Source organism: Passer domesticus, chromosome 12 (genome assembly GCF_036417665.1).
Source record: "Passer domesticus isolate bPasDom1 chromosome 12, bPasDom1.hap1, whole genome shotgun sequence".
Lineage (NCBI taxonomy): Eukaryota > Metazoa > Chordata > Aves > Passeriformes > Passeridae > Passer > Passer domesticus.
Window position 1 is genome coordinate 5,312,770 of NC_087485.1, and position 19,706 is coordinate 5,332,475.

Below are 19,706 nucleotides of genomic sequence, written 5' to 3' on the forward strand. Positions count from 1 at the left end.
ATTCTTCTGTTGATCCCTTACCTAGCCAGATTTTGTTGAATTATTGTAAAACAAGCCTAAGTACCTCATTAAAAAAAAACATTGTAAGGTCTTCATTCACTTTTTCTGTATGCCCTTATCCAGCCTTAGTTCACAGCTGGTGTAAGAGGGCACTGGACTGATTGATAGAATATGGATTTAGACACTTGGTTTTGACTTAAGGAGGCAAATTGTCCTAATAAAAAGTGTGTGTTAGTTGGCCTAATTTACTGAAGAGAAGCAGTATTGCTGATTTTGATAAAACAGTATTTATTTAGCCTTGCACCAAGTAAATGCTGGAATAACCTAGGTCGTACCTGCAATGGATTGGAAGGGCCAGAGCTGAGACTTTGGAGAGCAGGTGGGTACACTGCAACACGGCTGGGTTTTGCTGCAGTGACAATGTGATCTAGGATCTGATCCAGGCTCCTCAGAAATCAATGGAAATTCTACCCTTGACTTTACTGGGCTTTGGATCCTGCTCCAATTGTACCAGGATGGAAATGAAATTGCTCCAGCTTGGGGGATGAATTTTCTGGCTTGATAGATTCAGTGTTTTAAATTGATAGGTGTGTTTGTGTAAGGGGTCCTGACTCGAAGTTTGAGTGTTTTTGACACTAGCCTTGCCATGATCCTCCCTCCTAGTCACAGTTCCCTGAAACACAATAGATTTCTGTTTTGTGACCACTCACAGACATCCCAGAGGAACAAATCATAAGTGATTGTAATGTGAAACTCAAAATCGTTGTAAGCTTGCTCAGAATGTGACCTGCCTTCACAGAAAAGCTCCCCAAGCTTTCTGAACCTCACAGCAAAGCTGGATGTGTTCACAGCCATAAAGAAACACAAAGCTCAGTCACTTTGGTGTGTTTTGAGGTTTCACTGCACATCCTCCTGCACCATTGCATCTCAGAGTCCCAGGTACAATCCTCATTTGATCTTAAACTCTTACAAAGAGCCTAGGAATAGAAGATGTGCTGAGGTAAGGGCCAGAAAACACTTTTTCTAACACCCACTGCAACCTGAATTCCCCACAAACAATCAGGACTCAGCGAGAATTGTACCCAACTTTTTTTTGATGGAAGTGCAGTGGTGACCTTCTAGATTGATTAAAGATGTGACATTGATTGACTTTGAAGGGAGCCACATCCACCCTTCTTCTGCCAAAAAGGCAGTGGCTGCAATGTGAAGCCTCAAGAGTGGGGCATTGCTTTTCCAAGTACATGGAAGACATCCAAGGGTAACAGGATAATGCAGATAATGGGATAGGGTTTCTCCCCTCCTCTCCCTCAAGTACCATATAGCTAGATTTTGGCTATCCAGCCTCATGCCTTAAGAAGACTTTTCTCTTATAGCTACTTAAAAGGTGAAATAGCTGAGGAAATGAGCTCTTTTCCAGGTTATTTAGGGTGTTTGGTGGTTGAGAATGTCAAAAAGGACTGGTGATGTTGACTCTGCAGGAATCTTTAATGGTGGTGGGGGTATGATGCTGTGAGGACCAGTGTCAGTGGAAGGGATGGTGTGGTGGGGGAAAGCTTTATTCCTCAGGCCAACCCACCCCTGAGGATTGTTCACACTGTCACTCTGGGGTGTCAAGTTTGAGAGGTGCTAAAATCGCCCTATTTGCCAAAGATATAAAGTATCTTAACAATATCTGGTCTCTTTAAGGCACCTTGCATTGGCACTGAGGAATATTGGCCTCCAAAATTACCACTTTTGAAAATCTAGGCCACTGAACCTGATATGAACTATCAGAAAGCAGAGACAAGGGAGCACTTATGTTGGAGAATGTACAGTGGCATGAAAACTACAAATCAAAATAATTCACCCTTTTATGTGCAAATCTCCTTCTCTTTGATACACAAATTGAAAAGCTGTCTGGTTTCCTTGTAGTTTCCATAAGCAAGCAGTGTGTGACTGCACCCTCTAGAATGCGATTTAAGTGTTATTTAAAGTGCAGACCTGTTAAAATCAAGCAAGCTGATCTGTATGCTAGAACTGAGCCCACCAAACCTTACACCTAAAACCAGCAGGGAAGGGGGTCTCAAGTGCCACAGCTCCCTCATGACAAGGTCATGGAGTGACAAACAGCGAAACACCAAAAGATCAAAGCACTTTTTCAGGCACAACAATAAAATCAGAGGCAAAAAACCGCCAGGTCCTGGTGCAGGTGTCTGCTCTTCCAAAGCAGCCTTTGTCAGGTTTGACACAGCCAGCCCATACCAAGGGCATGCAGGCAGGAGCTGCACTCTGGCAGTAAATAAACATCAGCAAATGAACCTCCTCTGTGGTGCATTTCTGAGCTGGGAGAAAGGCTGGAGAGACACTGCATGAAGCCCACGTGGAAGGGATTACTGGGACATGCTAAATTTACTGGGAGTTTATTGGAAAAATTCAGTGAAAGCATGGAAAAGACAGTGTGATGTGTTTTGCTCATATTCCAGGGTTGTTTTCCCTGGTTGAGCACCTCAATGCAGGTCCTGTGGAAGTCAATAGCTGTCTTGCCTTTCAGAAGGATTATGCCCCTAAATAGCTTCTTTAGGAAGTGTACTTTGCTTGGTGATAACACAAAGCAGAGGGTGGATGATTAACACCAATTAGGATTATTTACAAGAACCTAGAAAACAATAGGTCCATAAATCATTGTCTTATCAATTGTAGTTCCTCCTGAGTAATTCAGTCATCATTGGGCACACTGTGTTTGTTAAGTACAGATCACACTGATGTTAGCTGAAGTGTGTGCAAATGTTGAAGGTACAATATGACCTAAAATAGCAGCATGTTACAAAAAAAAACTGTTTCAATTTTTTAATGTTCTAAATCCCCAACAGTTTACCCCCACGTATATTGAAATTATTTAAAGGAACTGACAGTAGCCTTGTTTCTCTTGGGTTATACTTCAGCTCTGTCTACACTTGTGTCTCCCTTTGGGGTGGTTTTGCAGTAATCTCCTGGCTCTCTCCATTTGTTGGGCACTGGTCCAGCTGCAGAACAGCTTCAATGCACACATATTCCTTCCAGAGGACAGCCAGTGGGGAGTTCTCTCCAAAAGCAAGCCAGGGCTTGGTGGGACACACTGCTCTGATCCAAGGGGCAGCCACACCACCACGAAGTCCTTCAGGGTGTCTGTCACCCTGCTTAGCAAGAGGAAGGAAGTCAAACTTCCCAGAGCTCCAATACCAGCCTGGAGTGGGGCTTGTGCTTTAGGGAGGGTCATCTGCTTTGTGTGGCACCCTTTTTCTGGTGACTGGCAGCTCTTGAACCACTACTTCTCTTTCTTCCACCAAGGCTTCTCATGGCTCATTTTCCTTTTTGTTTAGTAACTGCCCGGTCTTCGGTAGCTGTTCCTCCTTGCTGCTGATCTTTTTTACTTCTACTTTTATCACTTTTTGTGATCCCTTTTCCAATTTCCAACCTTAGTCTCCCAGAAGACCCGGAGTGGTGATGCCTGGATGCAGAGGAGATCACACTGCTTATAGATCTGCACCATGAGGAGGCCAAAAGTTTCTGCAGCAGCAGGAGGTAAGCCAGGACTGCTGGTGGGTGTAAGGAGCAGAGAGCAAAGCCACGTTGAGTTTGAGAAGAAGGCAGCAGCACCCTGAGGATGGAGACTTTGGGGCAGTGTCACACTCCTGTACAGAAAACTTGAAGAGACACTGAAAAATTCAGGTGGGAACACATCACCCAACCAGCTGCTTGTGTGGTTTGGTCCATGGACCTTTGGGGTCTGCAACCAGAGACTGAAAACTCTTGACTTGCCCTAAATTTCCTCTTTATGGACTTCTGATGTGATAGGAATGGCACAACAAAATCCAATGTATCTTCTTCACCATAGTGTTTCCAGCCTGCTAACTTTCCCAGGACTACTTTCTGCTCAAATTACTGGAACTTAATTACATGCGGTTTAATTTCAGTTGCTTGGCCAGCTTTAAAAATATATATTCAAATTTGAACCACAAGGACAGAATTTTGGGAGCCTCTTTGTCCTCTCACTTTGTGTAAATTTAAATGAGGAAACTGTGCCTGTGAATCTCTGCTTTACTTCACCTATTCCAAGTCAGTCTCAGCTCTGGAGAGACATCCCCGACTCCCAGCAGTTTAAGGGAGAGCACAAACAACCCCTTATGTTATAGTTTATGTTTTTGAAACGGTGCAAACAGTAGATATTTGTCTCCCGCTTATGCATTTTCTTGTAAATAAAATGTATTGAGACCAGAGATGGAGTTACACTGATTTTACACCAGAAAATGTATTGACATTTTACAAAAAAAGTGCTGTATTATCCATCCATTTCACAAGTAGATCTTACAATGTTTAATTATAACAAAAAAAACCCAAAAAACTGGAAGGAGAATCAAAGAAGGGACATGGAGAGAGAATGCAAAAGGACATGGATGAGAAGTAGTAGTGTTGGAGGATAACAGCACCTCTCAAGGCATTATCTGAGAATTCCTATGATTAGGACTTATCTTTCTGGCTTCATTATTTCATTATAATCTGCTGTTTACCTGATAAGTAATAAATGGCCTCCAAATTTTATTGCATTTTCTCACTTTCTTCAGATTTTGCATCAGTTTGTTCCCCTTTTAAGGCATTATTTCTGTTAAAGAATTAAGATTTTATGGTTTTACTGGGGTTGACTTGTTCCTCTGGTATTTCAGTGTTGTTATTTCACTGACTAGGGTCCCACAGCAATTCCTTGAATAACCCTTCCATCTATCACATTGGGATGATCAAGGATACATTACAGCTGATGTCCAACACTGTTATGTACCTGGGGTTGGGCACCCACTTCCAACTCAGCAGATATAAAACCCTCCAAAAAGCCAACAAAAGAAGGCTTTTTTTAAACACTCCAACACGCTAGTGGGTTATCTTTAATGGGTTGGCAGCATGCCCCTTCCTTCCTCTGCAGGAATGCTGGCCTGGCTCTGCAGCCCTGGGTTTGGGTTTTTGATGGTTTTATTTTATTTTTGTTTTCTTTTTTTCTGTGTTACAGCATGCAGGAGAAATAAAGTTATTCAGTAAGACTGATTTGTAATAGGTCATGATGGGATTTTTTTGGGTTTTGGTTTTGGTGGTGGGGTTTTTTTTTTTTTTTGTTTTTTTTTTTTTTTTTTTTTGTCCCCTGGGATTAATTTACTTACCTGCCAGGAGGCAAATGTAGCGACCAGCCCTCCCCTTTGGGGAGTGACCCTTGTCAGCATGGCCCTGCAGGAGAGGGCTCCTTGCATGGACTGGCTGCTGTTTCTGGGAGCTCACAGACACACCTTCAAGGGTTGAGGGTTCAGCTTCTTCTGCGTGAGAGAGGAGAGGAAATGACCTTCACCCAGCTGAGCAGGGAACAACAGGAAACCCTCACGGTCCCGCCATTTCCCACCCCCAGGATCCGGAGCTCAGGGACCTTTTTGACAAACTGTCAGTGTTTTTGTCAGGGTTTAGCTGCTGCAAATATATTACCAAAGTATGTTGATGATTCATGGGGAAATGGTGTATGCTGATTTAAGTGATGGACTGGCCATTCTGTAATGGATTTGAGAATTCCCAATCAGATTGTACTTAGTTTTATCAAGCAGGAAGCTGGCAGGCTGTGTTTTAATCAACTGATAGCATCTCTTGGCAATTGGCATCCAGTTAGTGGACAGAGTACTTCTCAAAGACCAGCTCACTAAGTTACAAACAATCACAGCCACTCAGATCTCTCAGCTTTATCTCCTATTTTTTCTGTTCAGTCTGTTTCTTTCCCAAATGAAACTTTCAGATGAAAATGCAGGAAGATGAAACATATCTGCTTCTCTTTCACTGATGTTTTAGGGGGAATAGATGAGGCAGAATGCATTTGCTTCATCCTCCAGAAAGCTATGCTGAAACAAGTTCCTAAATGTAGCATAATATCCCAGAACCAGACAAGTTCTAGGATTTGGTTTTGACACAAGTGTTTGGAGTGCTCACATTGCATAAGTGTAGTAAATCTGCAATATGGGGCTGCACCAGGTAAGACATGGCCTTTTCCCCTTTGATTAGGCCATGACTCATTATTCCATCACTCATTATCTATTGTGTCACCAAAGACGTACCCAGTGTTCTGACCTGTACCAGGAGACATCAAGAATGGTTCCCTTCCCTGATAAAACTCACCAGTCTATTCATTACTTCTGGGAGAGACCAGCTCCTGCAGAGCCTCTTCACTGCACAAACCCTCAGATGCCACAGCTATCTTAAATAATTCCCTACTCAGAATTCATGTTTTATCACACTTATTGAGCTGTGGAGCCATCCACACTCGTGGAGCTGTGCTCAAGCACAGCATCAGACCTGAGGAGCTGGTTTGTTGTGCCTGGCTCCTGTGGAGTAGTTACTGTACTTAGCAACCCACCTCCAACATAAATATATCTGCTACTCTGAAGAGCAGGGTTTGAAATGCACCAGAAGGGATCACTCCCCCATAAAGATTTTTTCCAACATTTCAGAGCTGTTGGGATTTTCAGAGAGAAGCTTTTCTCCCAGTTAAGCATCCCAGCCAGAGGGGTGAAGATTTCACCACAGGCTGACAAAGCTCTGGTGCAACCTTCTTCAATGGGCCATGAACTCCCATTTAAAGTCCTGTCAGAGTTGCTCTTGAGCCATGCAGGCATGGAGGGAGCTGGAGAGCAGCCGTCTGTGCAGGTGGGATTTGGGAGCCATCCGTGATGTCTTTGCACAGGGGTCCCACAGCACCGTGTGGAAAAACAGCTCTGAGAGCCGAGTGCTAAAACCACATGGGTTTGAAACTGCTTAAACATTTGGAACTCTCAGAAGAGGCTGATGATTGAAAGGCTGTAAAACAATCATGCTCCAAAAAGTAATAAAAATAAAAGTGAGGTGTAAGGAACAGAGAGGAGTGATTCATTGGGAAATTGTGCTCTTGAAATTGTGTGACAAATCCTGGGTGAGGGAGGAGCTGTGTGGAAGCATTTAAGGGCCAGATCCTGGCTTGTCCAGAGGAGTTGAAGATCCAGTGAAGATTAACAATGGACCTGTAGCTGAAAGGAAAATTTTAACTTCCATCTTAGATATTTTCTGTTGACCACTGCATGAAAATCAGAGAAATCAGACCCCTATTTTCAGTGTCATGTCCCATGAGGGTTTCAGCAGACCATGACCCCCACTGCAAGAAATGAAATTTCCAATACCAGAACCACCAAAAGGACATGTGAAAACAAAGCTGAAAAAAGTCTTCTCTCTTAAGGGTGGAAGTATACAAATTCCACAGAGTAATTTTCTGTGTAAACATTCCTATTTGTATGTTTTACAGATTAAAACAAAAATGTATCTTCCAAACTTATTCAATAAGTCAATTTTAAAGCAAGTTAATTAATGTATCTAAGCTTTATTACAGAGCATAAGTAAGTGGAAAAAATCCCCCAGCCAAATGTGAAGAGTCTAATCTTGATTTTTCTCACTCTTTGAGTTCATTTATTACAATGTTTGCTCACTTTTATAAAAGCCATGCTCATGTAATAATCTAATTTCTGAGAGCATCTCCAGGGACAGGAGATCACATTACAATATCTCACATTGTGTGTCATTCAGGCAGTATCTCCCAAATCATAAAACCTATGGAAAGGGAATGACACTTGAATTGCAGATTCCTCCTCCTTTTCTTTTTCCTTTTCTGAGCTTTTTTTTTTTCCCAGCCCAGTGCTCTCTTCCTTATATTGTCTGACCTCATGCACGCAGGCTGCTCATTTCCATTCTGCAGAGAAACAGGCTGTGGTGCACATCTCTCCTTGCACTACCTGACCACCTCATCCTATCTCACACTGTCTTTCCTGTAGTTTGGGATTTTTCCTTCTGTTCTGGGCTTTCATTTGTGTCACCTCACTGCCTGTGTTTTGTGCCTCTGGGTTCTGCTTTTTTGAACTGATGAACTGGAGCAGAGGACTGGCCCTGCTGACAAAAATCTGAAAAAAGCCCAAGTTTCAGATCAATAATTCCCCTGGTCTGAATAATTTAATTTCTAGCCAAAACTGTCCTAACAGTGAGACAGGACCTGTGCAGCTGCCCCTGGAGCCACCTCACAGACCCATTGTCCTGCCATCTTCATTTCTTTCAGCACCTTCAGGGATCTTGATAAAGACCTCAAGGGAGGCTTATATGGTCTTAAAACATTTCATTGATCCATTCATGTCCACACAGTCCAGGGCTTCCATTTTTAAGATTCCTTCCCTATTATCATGGAAACTGCCTAATTTCAATAGAAGCCTGTTAGGAACCTACTTAAGACACCAGTGTTGTGTAGAAAAGCACTTGCAGCTTGCCCAGATCTCAGTGTGCAAAGCTGTGGAGTCCTTGGGATGAAAATACATTTTCTAGGAGATGATTCTGCTGCTCTAGATATTATTTTATCATTCAAATCTAAGGTCACAACCTCAATCCTAGCTCATCTTGTTGACCACACAGACCATAATCAATTTTATTTCTTATGATACATCCATTCCAAACTACTATTGCCCATTTCTTCATGCAGAAGTCGTGTACCAAATTATCTGGTGTGATTAACACCAGATTACTGTGCCTGCTAGTGCACTTACAACACAACTTTGCAATGGGAAAATAATCCTGGCCTTTTTAAACACAGAGACAAGCAAAAAAAGCACAACATCAGAATTAAACCAGTTCTGACAATTTCTCATTTCCATTTATTCAGAAAAAAGTCATAATTGAGACTTAAGGAAAAAAGAAAAGCCCTCCATGCCTTTAAGTGTAAAATCCATTTTAGTAGCAGGAAGCTGTTATATGGTTAGAGCAGTTATTTTTATTGTCTGTCTGGGTATAGTTTTTAACTGCAGGCACAGAATAAATCAATAGTGTCATAAAGCTACTCTCACCCTCTGCCCTTTCTAAAGGGACATTGTTCAGTGTCTGTGCTGGATGTGACACAGACTGTGCTTTGATGCACAGAATTATGCCTCTACTAATGTTCTGGGGGAGAGATCTGTGTGACACATTTTTACCTGTATCTCTTTATCCATATCATCTCAGAGTCATCAGATTAAAAGCAAAATGAAACACAGACATGCACACAAAAATGGGCAGAAGTTTTTCATCAGAAGAGAGGGGATTTTTCTGGTTATTCTCTTGTAAATGATACTGTCAATTAATTTGTTCATTCATAAATCCTCTCAGGTAGCATATTTGCAAGACTGTCTGAGAAAACATGCAGTGATTCATAGGACAATCCACACAACTTAAACCTGACCTGCACCTGCTCTTTAATACAGCAAGGAAGGATGGAGCAGGATCTGACTGTATGAAGCTGGTGCTAGATAAAATTGCCCAGAAAGTGTGCCTTTTTAATAGCAAGAGTAGTTAATGGCTGGAACATTTGGCTTAGGAATGTGGTGGATTGAGCATTGCTTTCAGTCTCTAAATCAAGAGTGAGTGTCTTTCTAAAGCTATGCAATAGCTTCAGCAGGAGTTATGGCTTTGATGCTGAAATGAGTGGGTGAAGTTCTTCAGCTGTGTTACATAGGAAGCAAAACCAGATGACTCTGATGGTCCTTTTCAGCCTTACTAATCCATTAAATCCTGGTTTGGGGCCTTTCACATGCCAGGGTTTAAAGCAGCCTCTCAGGTTTTCCGGATGGTTTCTGCAGGCAATACACGTTCCAGAGCAGGGTCTGACAAACTCCATATAAATGGGTGTCCGGAATTGACACACTTTATAATTTATACATAAATCACTGCCTCTAAATGCAGTTCCAGATCCATTTCCCCATGCAGCTGAGCTCACTTTGTTCTGTGCAGTGGGGGTTTTCCTTTGCAAAGCAGATATGCATCTGAGCTGAAACACACACCACGTGCTGCAGGAGACCCCAAAAACTGCCACCCCTGTCATGGACCACAGAGAAACAAACCTTTATGGATCAAATTCTTAAGAGATTTATCAGCAGCAATTGCTGTTGTCAAGTTAATTCATCGCCCCTCTCCTTGCTTGCTCATTGCAACTTCCCCAGGTTGGCACTTCTGACAGAGGCATGAAAATTGTACTTGTGCTGCAAGTGGGAGGTGGAGACAGCGAAAATCTGTGCCCTGTCTGTGGGACTCTGTGCTGAGACAGCTCTATTTTCACATCTAGTCACAAGCCAATTGGTATAACCTCAGTATTTGTTTTGAGGGCAGCTCTCAAGAAATGGAATTGGAGTTTGGATTTGGTAAGATTAGAGGAAGTAAACCCTGAAATAATTCAAGGGGTTTCTGAAGACAGCAGCACTCACATGCAGCTTGGTGCTGGACAGACAGAGAGGCAGAGAGTCTACAGGAGTCTGTGCACTCCATGGTGAGAGTGGTGGGTACCACTCACCTGGGTAACCAAATGTTTGTTTGTCTTCTTTCTGCAAAATGCTTAGTGCTGAATTTTTATGTCTGTAAATACTGATTTGGATTTCCCTTCCTTCCTTCCCCATGCTCCATTGAAAGCAAGGACATCTCACCCAGCACCATTTGCTGACTCCTTCCCTTCTGCTCTTCCCCATCCTCCAGTGCGTGAGCGCAGTCACGTGCAGCCCCTTGGTTTCCCCTCAGGACACTGGCACTTGGGAAGGAGAATAACAGATGTTGGGGAAAAAACAACACCCTGTCAGGTAGAAAAAAACACTTTAGCAAAAAAAATAAAAACTATATGAACTTTCCAGCTTCTCAAACTTTCTCATGAATAGCCAGTGGCTGCTGGAATAGCAGCAATGGTAATAATAAATTACAGTAAATATCATCCTGTCGTAAGTGACAGCAAACCAAACCCACTGGTGTTCAGAAATGAATTGGAGAAAATATTTCTTAATCTCTTTTTGTGTTATTCAGTCAGCTGTAATGATTTATAGTACTCCAAAGAAGTTGTGGTACAGAGTTGTTTCTTAATCATCCATTTCAGCACCTTGCTGATACCCACACATGCTTTGGTGGGGACTCTGGCACTGCTGGATGCTGCAAAATGCTCAGCCCTGGAATAAATGATTTAATGTAAGGCACTTCTCAGCCTTTCTCTGGGACCCTCCTGCCAATGGGGACAAATCAGCTACCAGGAGGAGCAGTGCTGAGTCAAGGTGAGCCCCATAACAATGCCTTGAAATAAGGTTGTTTCCCCAGAGCCATCTGGTTTGAGCCTATGCAGCTGTAAATACCCACATGCAGTGGACGTGGAGGGCTCTGGTGCTGGAGTGCATCAGATGGACACCCTGCAGATGAGGCTGTCCCCCTGTGAGTCTGTGAGCACACTTGGGATCAGTGGCAAAATGAAATGGTGGGGGATAAATTGAACTGGGAACATGGTATCAATTGCTTCTGTCTTTGTCTACTTATTTCCAAAGATTTATACGTGACAGCGCGAGGACTGCTCAGTGACACATTTTAATTTAATTAAATTTCCTGTTGGATTGATGTCTGATCAATCAATAATGTTAATGTTTTTGCAATTTAGAGATTAAAGCTTGGATGAACGGATATTGAAATACTCTCACATCCAGCTGCCTGGGAATATCTCTTTCTGCTTCCACTCCTCAAAAAACATATTTTGGATGAGAATGCATCATGAGGCTTGCCATGAACATACACCAAAGCTGAAAACTTCACCCCATTCTAGCAGAGGGTGAGGGAGTCACTCAGGACCAGTGTCACTTCTTGGAGAGCCAGACTTACAGGCAGCTAAAACCTGGGCTTGTGCAAAATCCGTGTGGCTCTGTATATTTTCCCTTTGATGTTCAATATAGGAGAAAGAAGAAGGGGGCATTGCAGGTGTGACAGTTCCCTTTGCTACCTGCTCCTTGCTCAGGAAGTCGTCAGAGCTGAGGTTCCACTGGGGATTTGAAGCTGATCACCACCAGGGCATCTCTTGGCATCTATTCCCCATGTGTCCTTATCCCCTCTGGGTCCCACTCATTTCTCTGGCCACCACAGCCTCCTAAGCTCCCCTGCCCAGCTGATGCTTTCTGAGCTGCCATGCAAGGGACAGCAGGATCCTGGTCTGGAGCTGAATGTAACAGTTATTGAAGCTTCTTGCCTGCCCAAATTTCTCACAGATGAGCTAATTGTGCTCCACCCTCTTCAGGCTGTGAAGATAAAGAGATGCTGTAGCATGTCCACAGAACCTTTTTTTTTTTTCCTTCTCTTATGCCTTGTTTCATTTAGTGCCTCAAATACTTTAGTAGTGAGGTCAGGAAAGGTTTTAACTTATTCAGGGGAGTTATTCTGCACTGACTTTTCTGTGAGTCTTAGACAGTCGTTTAAAGACTTATGACTCAAGAAAAAAAAGTAATTCACATTTTCAAATTTGTAAAAATGTGAACCCAAATTTCATCTGAGTCTCGGGTATGGATGTTGTCGCAACAAGTCAATGTAATTTGTCAGATCTTAACACTATCAAAACTTGGACAGTGAGAAATCCCACCTGGCTGAAGTCCGAAGGCTCCAGTGTCCATCTCTGGTCTCCAGGTCAATCTCCAGAGCTGCCTCTGTGTTATTTGGGGTTCTTGTACTTTTGTTGTATTCAGTGGAGCCTTACAAGGGCTATTTTCTTTCCTGTCTGTATTTTAAAATCTGTAAAATCTATATTTTCTGTCCTTTAAGGATATTCTGGGGGCTGTTTGCTGTGTACCTGTCCCTCAAGCAACCCCAAAGGAACATACAGAGGGAGGAAGCCAGAGAGAGAGGAGGAGGGGAAAGAAACAGCAGCTCATTTTCCACTTTAGCCCAGACACCTGAGGGGTAGAAGTCAGCAGTTTTTTTTGACGGTACAAGAACTTGGTAACTTAAAACAGGAAGCAAAAGAAAAACCACGACCAAATAACTTTGCCTTGACCTCCTCCTAAGAGAGTCAATGACTTTAAAGTAAACTGGAACTTCTTGCTGGAATTTATTTGGACATTGGCTGCTCCTTACCTCATTAGCACAGCAATACTCAGAAATGTGCCAAAAGATTTAGGCAGGCTGGAGGACGCAATGAAGTTAATTTTTTTTTCCCCCCCAAGGGAAGGCTTCACATATTTGTGTCTCACTGTCTAAATACAGTGCAAGAGTTTCTTCCACTGGAATCTACTGTGTGCAGTGGGTTTTGTTTTGCCCTCTGTTCTTGACTCCACCAGAGCCCACCACCCCAGGTGAAAGGGCAGTGTGCCCAGGGTACCCACCCGTGCTTGGGGTGGGGATGGTTGAAGGGTGAGAGAATGTCAGTGTCACTCTGTGTGTGCAGGTGTGTGGAGAAGGCAAAGGAAAAAGGGGAGTTTGTTCCTTGGAAGGGAGGGAAATAATCTACTGCTAAACCAGTGATTTTTGTAGTAGATCAACATTTTTATGCTCAGTCCCTGGTATAACATGTTCTTCAGGGCTGTCTTTCCTAGACTACTGCTGTAAGCTGGTTCACCTTGGTTACCGATCCTTCCTTCCTTCCTTCCTTCCTTCCTTCCTTCCTTCCTTCCTTCCTTCCTTCCTTCCTTCCTTCCTTCCTGCACAGAGAACAGCACCTCAAGACGTTGTTAGAATGGGCACTCCTGACTGTTTGGGGTTTGCTGTGCCCTGCTCAATAAAAGAAGAGGGTTTCATGCAAGAGTTTTGTTTGAAGAAGCTGGGGCTGCTCTCTCCATCTCCCAGCTCTCCCAGCTCTGCCAGCTCATGTCGTTTCTGCCTCCAGCTAAGCTGTTTCACAATCCAAAAACATGATGAGCCCTGAGAAAATGGTGTCCTAAAGACCAGCCCAAGCTTTTGCCATATTCCGCCATTGAGTGTTTGGGGTCTAGAATTCCCATTACAGATCACCACACCTGCTTGCTCACCAGAGCAGGCTGGAGCAGGCTCTGGCCACTTGGCTACTTTGGTGATTTAACCTGTCAGGAACGTGGGAGTACAGAACAAAGCCACAGCATAAATCCCACAATCCTCATCCTGCAATGAAATTCATTTGGACAGCATCATCAGGCTACTTTTTAGAGTGGTTCATCTTACCCTGAACAGTAAATTACTACAGGAAAGTAATTTATGATCTGGGAGGGCTGTTACTTACAAGCTAGTAAAATAACTTTAGCTGGACTTTTACTACCTTCAGCAGCAAGCATCCGTGCTGAAGCCAGGAACGAGCCTTTTCTTCCTAGCTGTGATACAGTGTGATCTATCACCGAGCCACATGGGTTTTTGGCTCACATTTGTCTTGTTTCCATGCAGTGTGTTTAAAAAGAAATCACTGATTTCTACTTGCAATGTTTACAGTCAGGTCACGTTATTTCAGCAACTGCATGAGCTTCCAGCAATTTATGCATGAGTAGGATCAGGGTGGCTTCTGGCATAGCTTGGGCACCCTGCTTGAGACCTGTTCAGAAATCAGCAGTCTCCTGCATCCAAGTCATCCAGGATCCCTCCATCTTTGGGTGGCTGAGTTACACTTTTGAGGTATTTTGTTCTTCTTGTTGACTGCAAGTGGAGTTGGACTTGGTGCCTAATCTTTAGATAATCAACAAATGTCATCACAAGTGCGTTGTATTATAATCATCACAGTTTTTCTGCTCCCTTCCCTGACTGTTCCTCAGGCACTCAGTACTTTTGGGTATCACCTCCATCATGGAAATGGCCTTAGCAGGTGGCTGGTTGTGGATCTCATCACACATTTTCCACAAATAACTAAAACCACAGAAACACAGCCTCCTGTAGGAATGATGCACATAAAAAATTACTGAAGCACATGCTGGTGCCACTCTGATGGCAAGGCAGAATCAGGCCCATTTCACCCTTATAAAACATTCCTCAGGGATGCTGCCTTGGCTACAAGTTTCTGTTCAAACTGAGTCTTTCTAACCCTCAGAGGTTTGTAACCCACCTGTACCCTTTTACCATATTCAGCATGAGAAAGGATCTCCAGTTCAAATATTCATGTGCCAGTCAACAATTAGAATCCAGATTATTACTTTTATACCATGATTTTCCTGCTCTGTCTCAGGCCACAGCATGTGTGTGGGAGCATACAGAAACATTTAGCACTTGAATGCTGACCATGAGTAGCCAAAGCATTTGGGATCTGCATTATGGGTAAAGAAAAGTAGGTCAAAACCCTTTGCAAGCATCTATTCTGTCTGCAGGAAAAACCCATGATTTTAGCCTTTATGTCCAGGAGTTGCCAGAAAGTCACTGCTTTTGTGATTGTGGCCTCAAAAATAAAGTTTTGAGGAGCTATGTGCCCTCCACTGTTGTGCAAACCATGCAGGCACCTCTGAGCTACCTGCCAAGGCTGGTGTTGGGCTCTGAGCAGGTTTTGCCCATGTAGCCTTCAAAAACTGGGAAAGATAAAAGCAAAAATGAAGCTGCAGAGAAAGCCCCAGCAGAGTGAGATTCCCTTACTCAAAAGACAAAAACTTAAGGATTAGGTTCAGATCAGAAACCTCAAAAAGTGGTGTGAATGTTAGAAAAAAATAGCTATATTTATCCAAGGGAAAGAATTTATCCAGTTTTGACACTGAGGCAAGAGGTCTGGACTTCCTGGTTGGAAGAGAAATAAAGAAGACCAGATATATGTGGGTTGAGCTTTCCATGTATATTTTTAATTATGGCACATCTATCATTCTTAGCACTGCCTTGAGCAAAGAAAGATAAAACAGCAAAGCAATAGCAAGATTTCCAGACATGTAGCCAGTCTCAAAATCAATGGGAGCTTGGTATCTAAATACCTTTAAAAACCTGATCAGTTGTTCCCTGAGGCCCCCCCTGAATATCACAGCCTTAAATCCTGGAGGATGTGCAGGCATTGCTCAGCCTGTGCAAAGCAGAGGGGTGCACTCAGGACAGCATTTAGCTTGTAATGTGAAGGACTGAAAAATTATTCATTTAGGATTGTCTGATGATAAGAGCCACACACTCTTATCCTTCAGCATCTCTTGGTTACAGGCAGTGTGTGACTGGTACCAGCAGCCAGTGACAGGAATTTGGTGAGTCCCCAGTTGTTTTTTAGGAAATATTAATTACCCCCACTTTTAAATAATTTACCTGGAGAATGCAAACCTTCACTAACTTTTGGTAGGAGAGGTGGAACAAAGGACGTTCACCTATAATTCTGCATACAGATAGAACCAATAAACATTCAGGCAAATTTAAAAAAATAGGAAAACTGTTTCCAGTGAAGATGAGGGACTGTGCTGAGGCCTTGCCATGTGGTTGGAGCTGAATGGGAATTCCGGCCATGCCTCCCTTTGCCTCCTGCCACGCTGGCACCACTGCACGTGCTCTTCTTGCTGCTGCTCACCCAAGGTTAGGCTACAGGAGAGACTTGCTTAGCCAAGGTGACTCCTCTCGTCTGTTACACATCCCAGGGTTATAAATAACAGAACAACCTCTGTTTGATGGGGGGGATGCTGACAACCTCCCTCCCTCCTTCGGGATGCTGAAGCAATTACAGGCAGGAGGAAGCCACAGAGCCCTTGTGCTGTTGCAGCAAACAGAGGCTTTGGGTCAGTCTTTGCTCCTCTTTAATTAGAGTTTATTGGTAAAGCAACTCCATTTTTCTGTTCCTGGAAAATCAGGGTTGTCAAGGCCTAATTCCTTGGGCCTATCAAGTGTGAGATATGTTTACCAAGTCTCTCCAGGATTAGCTGGGTTGCTATCAAAACTGAGGAGTGTATTTCTATCAATGAAAACCACTATGACAAGGTCTGTCCCCTGAGACAAACGGCCTGTTCCATGGAGGCTTTAAATAGGAGCAATAATGGTAGTGAGCAGCACTGAGTTGAATAATTAGATTGTTCTTCATAAATCCTCAAGTGAAGACTTCCAAGCAGGTCCATTATGTGTGTCGTATGTTAGCACTGAGCTTTATGTGGTGTGGACACCTCTCTGTGCCGGGCTGCCGTGATGGGTGAGTAAATCACCAAAGATTGGGACAGGAGGAGTACAGCTCCTTCCTCTCCTGCCTTTTCCCCCACAGAGATCATCTGCTCTGAACTGCAAACATCCGCATTATTTATCTCATTGCTCAAAGAGTTTTTGAGAGGACTAACTGGAGTAATTTCTGAATATTTATGCTTTGTTTGTTTATATTCAGAGACTGGAAAACACACATATTTTGTTCACGTCCCCAGACTAGTTCATTTACTGATTCACTTAAAACATCCTTTTGGATCCATTGAGAGATAACTTTTTCCTCAGAGGGATGCAGTGATATAATAGCAGCTCAGTATTATCTCCCTATATTCTTGGTAGGATTTCCTCTTGCCAACTGAGAACTGATCTTTTCTTAAAAAAAAATTTTTTTTGTTCCATCCTCCCCTTTCAATTATTCAGGTTTTCTCTCTCTTTCTTGCTCTCTGTGCCAGATACAGGCAGAAATCTCAGATGTGCAAAATGTCATTTAACCCTAACACAGATTGGTGATTTTTAGACACTGTGTAGGAAATCCTGGGAGGCAGCAGCATCTGCAGGCAAGGATGTACACCCAGCCAGTGCACAATGCAGGTGCCTGCTCAGGCAAGCACTTCTGCTCGACCCAGCTGCACTCCATTCCCTCAGAAACACGTTTGTCAGACCTGGTTAAACAATGCTGGTAAAAAGAACAAGAAATCACATTATTCCCCCGAGAACTGTGTATACACCTAACTATTTTGCCTGCCAGTAAGAATCTTGTGTCACTGTAAGTTTTATAGGAGCTGACTGGCAAAGGATGCCCTGATGATAAATAAAATACCCCTGTCCCATGTGCCATGACTCTGTGCAGCTGAGCAGCTGTGGTGTCCTTTTCACTTACCTTGGTGTGAAGATGTGGCATCTGCCTTTGGACCTGTGGTTATGGGCAGCTGATGGGGTCCCACGAGGGGACACGTCACACAGCGGGGTCAGGAACAGGCACCAGCTGTGAGCCACCTTCTGATAAAGCTCTAGGCCTGCTGTCAAATTCTTCAGCTTGCACACAAGCTCTGGGGTGAGGTCTGGGATCGGTGTCATCAGCAGCTCCACTGTGACCCACCGTTCTCTGCTACCAACTGCTCTGGTGCCAGGTCATCCTTCACTTGGCCCTGGTAGAAAAAGTTCTCCAGTGCTAAAACACTGCCAGGATAAATCATTAAACATTTTATAAGCCAATTTAGGTGATAATCATCAGGGTAATAGAAAAAATATTATCCATATTAATTTAAAGGTGCGCTGTGCTTCCCTTCCCGATTAGCGTATGAAACTCCTTGCCAGGCTATGAAAATAAAGTGACTGTGAGAATTTTTAAAGGCACATTCCTCCTTGCATCATAGGAGCATGAATTCCAGGAATTTCCTATCCACAAGAAGTTTGCATTCCTGGGATGAAATGATTGCACCCTTGCACACAAAGTGCCCTGATGCTGCAGCAGCAGCAGCCCTGCTCCTTTCTGCTCTGCCTGGGCAGCCAGGGGTGCAGAGTTTCTTAGCTTGACCCCAGCTGCAAGTGCTGAGTGTGGCCGAGAGTCAGACACATCCATCTGAGGATGATTTTCAGTAAAATGCCTGGGAATTTATGCATGATTTTTTTCCCTAAATGTGGCCTTTCTTTTGGCTTCTGTTTTGTGCCAATCTGCTCAGAGCCAGGTGTGCTTTGTGCCCAGCGGGCAGAGCCAGCAGAGAGGGTTTCTTCCAGAGGGTTTGTCCATATCTGCTCTGAGAGGGGACCAAGGGGCATTTGACCCTGGGGCACAGTAGTGATTCAGGTGATAATAACAGTTTGTGAATTGATTCATTAGGTGAGAAACCACCTTTAAACTTCCCCTGAAAAAAAACCTGCTTGAGATATTTTAGTGTCACAGGTTCTGGTCTTTACATTGGTGTGAAGGCACTGAGCAGAGCTCTGGACAGGTCTGGGGACTCCTGTCCCACCCAGGGCAGGTCAGAGCACACAGTGCAACCCAAGAATCCTGCACCAAAAGAAATGTTCTACAGAAGTGGAGCTAGGTCTTCTCAGCTGGGTCTGGTCAGGTAAAACTGGTCCCAGTTTGGAGACAGGACTGAGTCAGCAGCCCCACTCCCTGCTGAGCCCTTTGCTCCTGGCACCGAGCTGCTGATCTGTAATGCAGCTGGACTGAGGCACCCAGGACACTCAGAGGAAATGGGAAATGTGTCTGGACAGTAGATGATTCACAGCTGCTGGCAGCTGAACTGAAGTTTTCTGGATTTCAATTTTGAAGTCAAGCACCTTTATTCCACCCTGTTCCCACAGTGGGCACCTCCATCCTCTTATGAGCCTGGGCTCAGGGCTGTGTTAGTGCACAGCACCAGTGGCACTGCCTGCCTCAGAGGCACTCTGAGGAGCTACAGAGTCTTGAAACTGGGGCTCTTCAGTTCCAGGACCGTGTGAGTGCCTTAAATACATGGATTTCTTCTTCCAGGGGGTAAGGTCCAGTTTTCAAAAGGTCCTGGGAAATCTCTGCCAAAGCCAAAATCTGGCTCAACCACCACCCAATTTCACTCTTCCTCCGTGCATCTGCTGCCTGGTCAGGTACCAGGCTCCCCCAGTGCTGTTATCTCTCCTGAAAATAATGGTGGTTTGGGTTTTTTATGCATCAAGCACTCCCTCTTTTAAGATCAGGAAATATTTGCTGCAGAAACACAAGGTGTTCTTTGTTCTCCAAAGATTACTTTATAAAGCTACAACACATCAGGCCCCAAACTGTTTGTAGATTGCCTGAATTTCCTAAAGTAGGTTTAATAAACAAAGAGTCAAGA

At 43.7% G+C, this 19,706-nt stretch overlaps 1 protein-coding gene and 1 long non-coding RNA gene across 4 annotated transcripts in view; one reads left to right on the top strand and one right to left on the bottom strand.

The window, feature by feature from the left end:
• MAF (MAF bZIP transcription factor) overlaps positions 1-19,706 on the top strand; it is a 194,075-nt gene that overhangs the window by 57,993 nt on the left and 116,376 nt on the right. For 2 of the 3 annotated variants that reach the window (XR_010346638.1, XM_064386774.1), the window contains one exon: positions 3,439-4,557. The exons of the other annotated variant lie outside the window; for it this stretch is intronic. The gene's annotated coding sequence lies outside the window, so the exon portion shown is untranslated. Of the gene's footprint in view, positions 1-3,438; positions 4,558-19,706 lie in introns of those variants that run through there. 3 annotated transcript variants of the gene reach the window in all.
• Positions 5,178-18,204, bottom strand: LOC135279365 (uncharacterized). The gene is made up of 3 exons (XR_010346628.1): positions 17,768-18,204; positions 10,494-10,636; positions 5,178-5,315 (listed from the first exon to the last, which is right to left on the bottom strand). It is a non-coding gene; the product is annotated as an uncharacterized LOC135279365 (long non-coding RNA).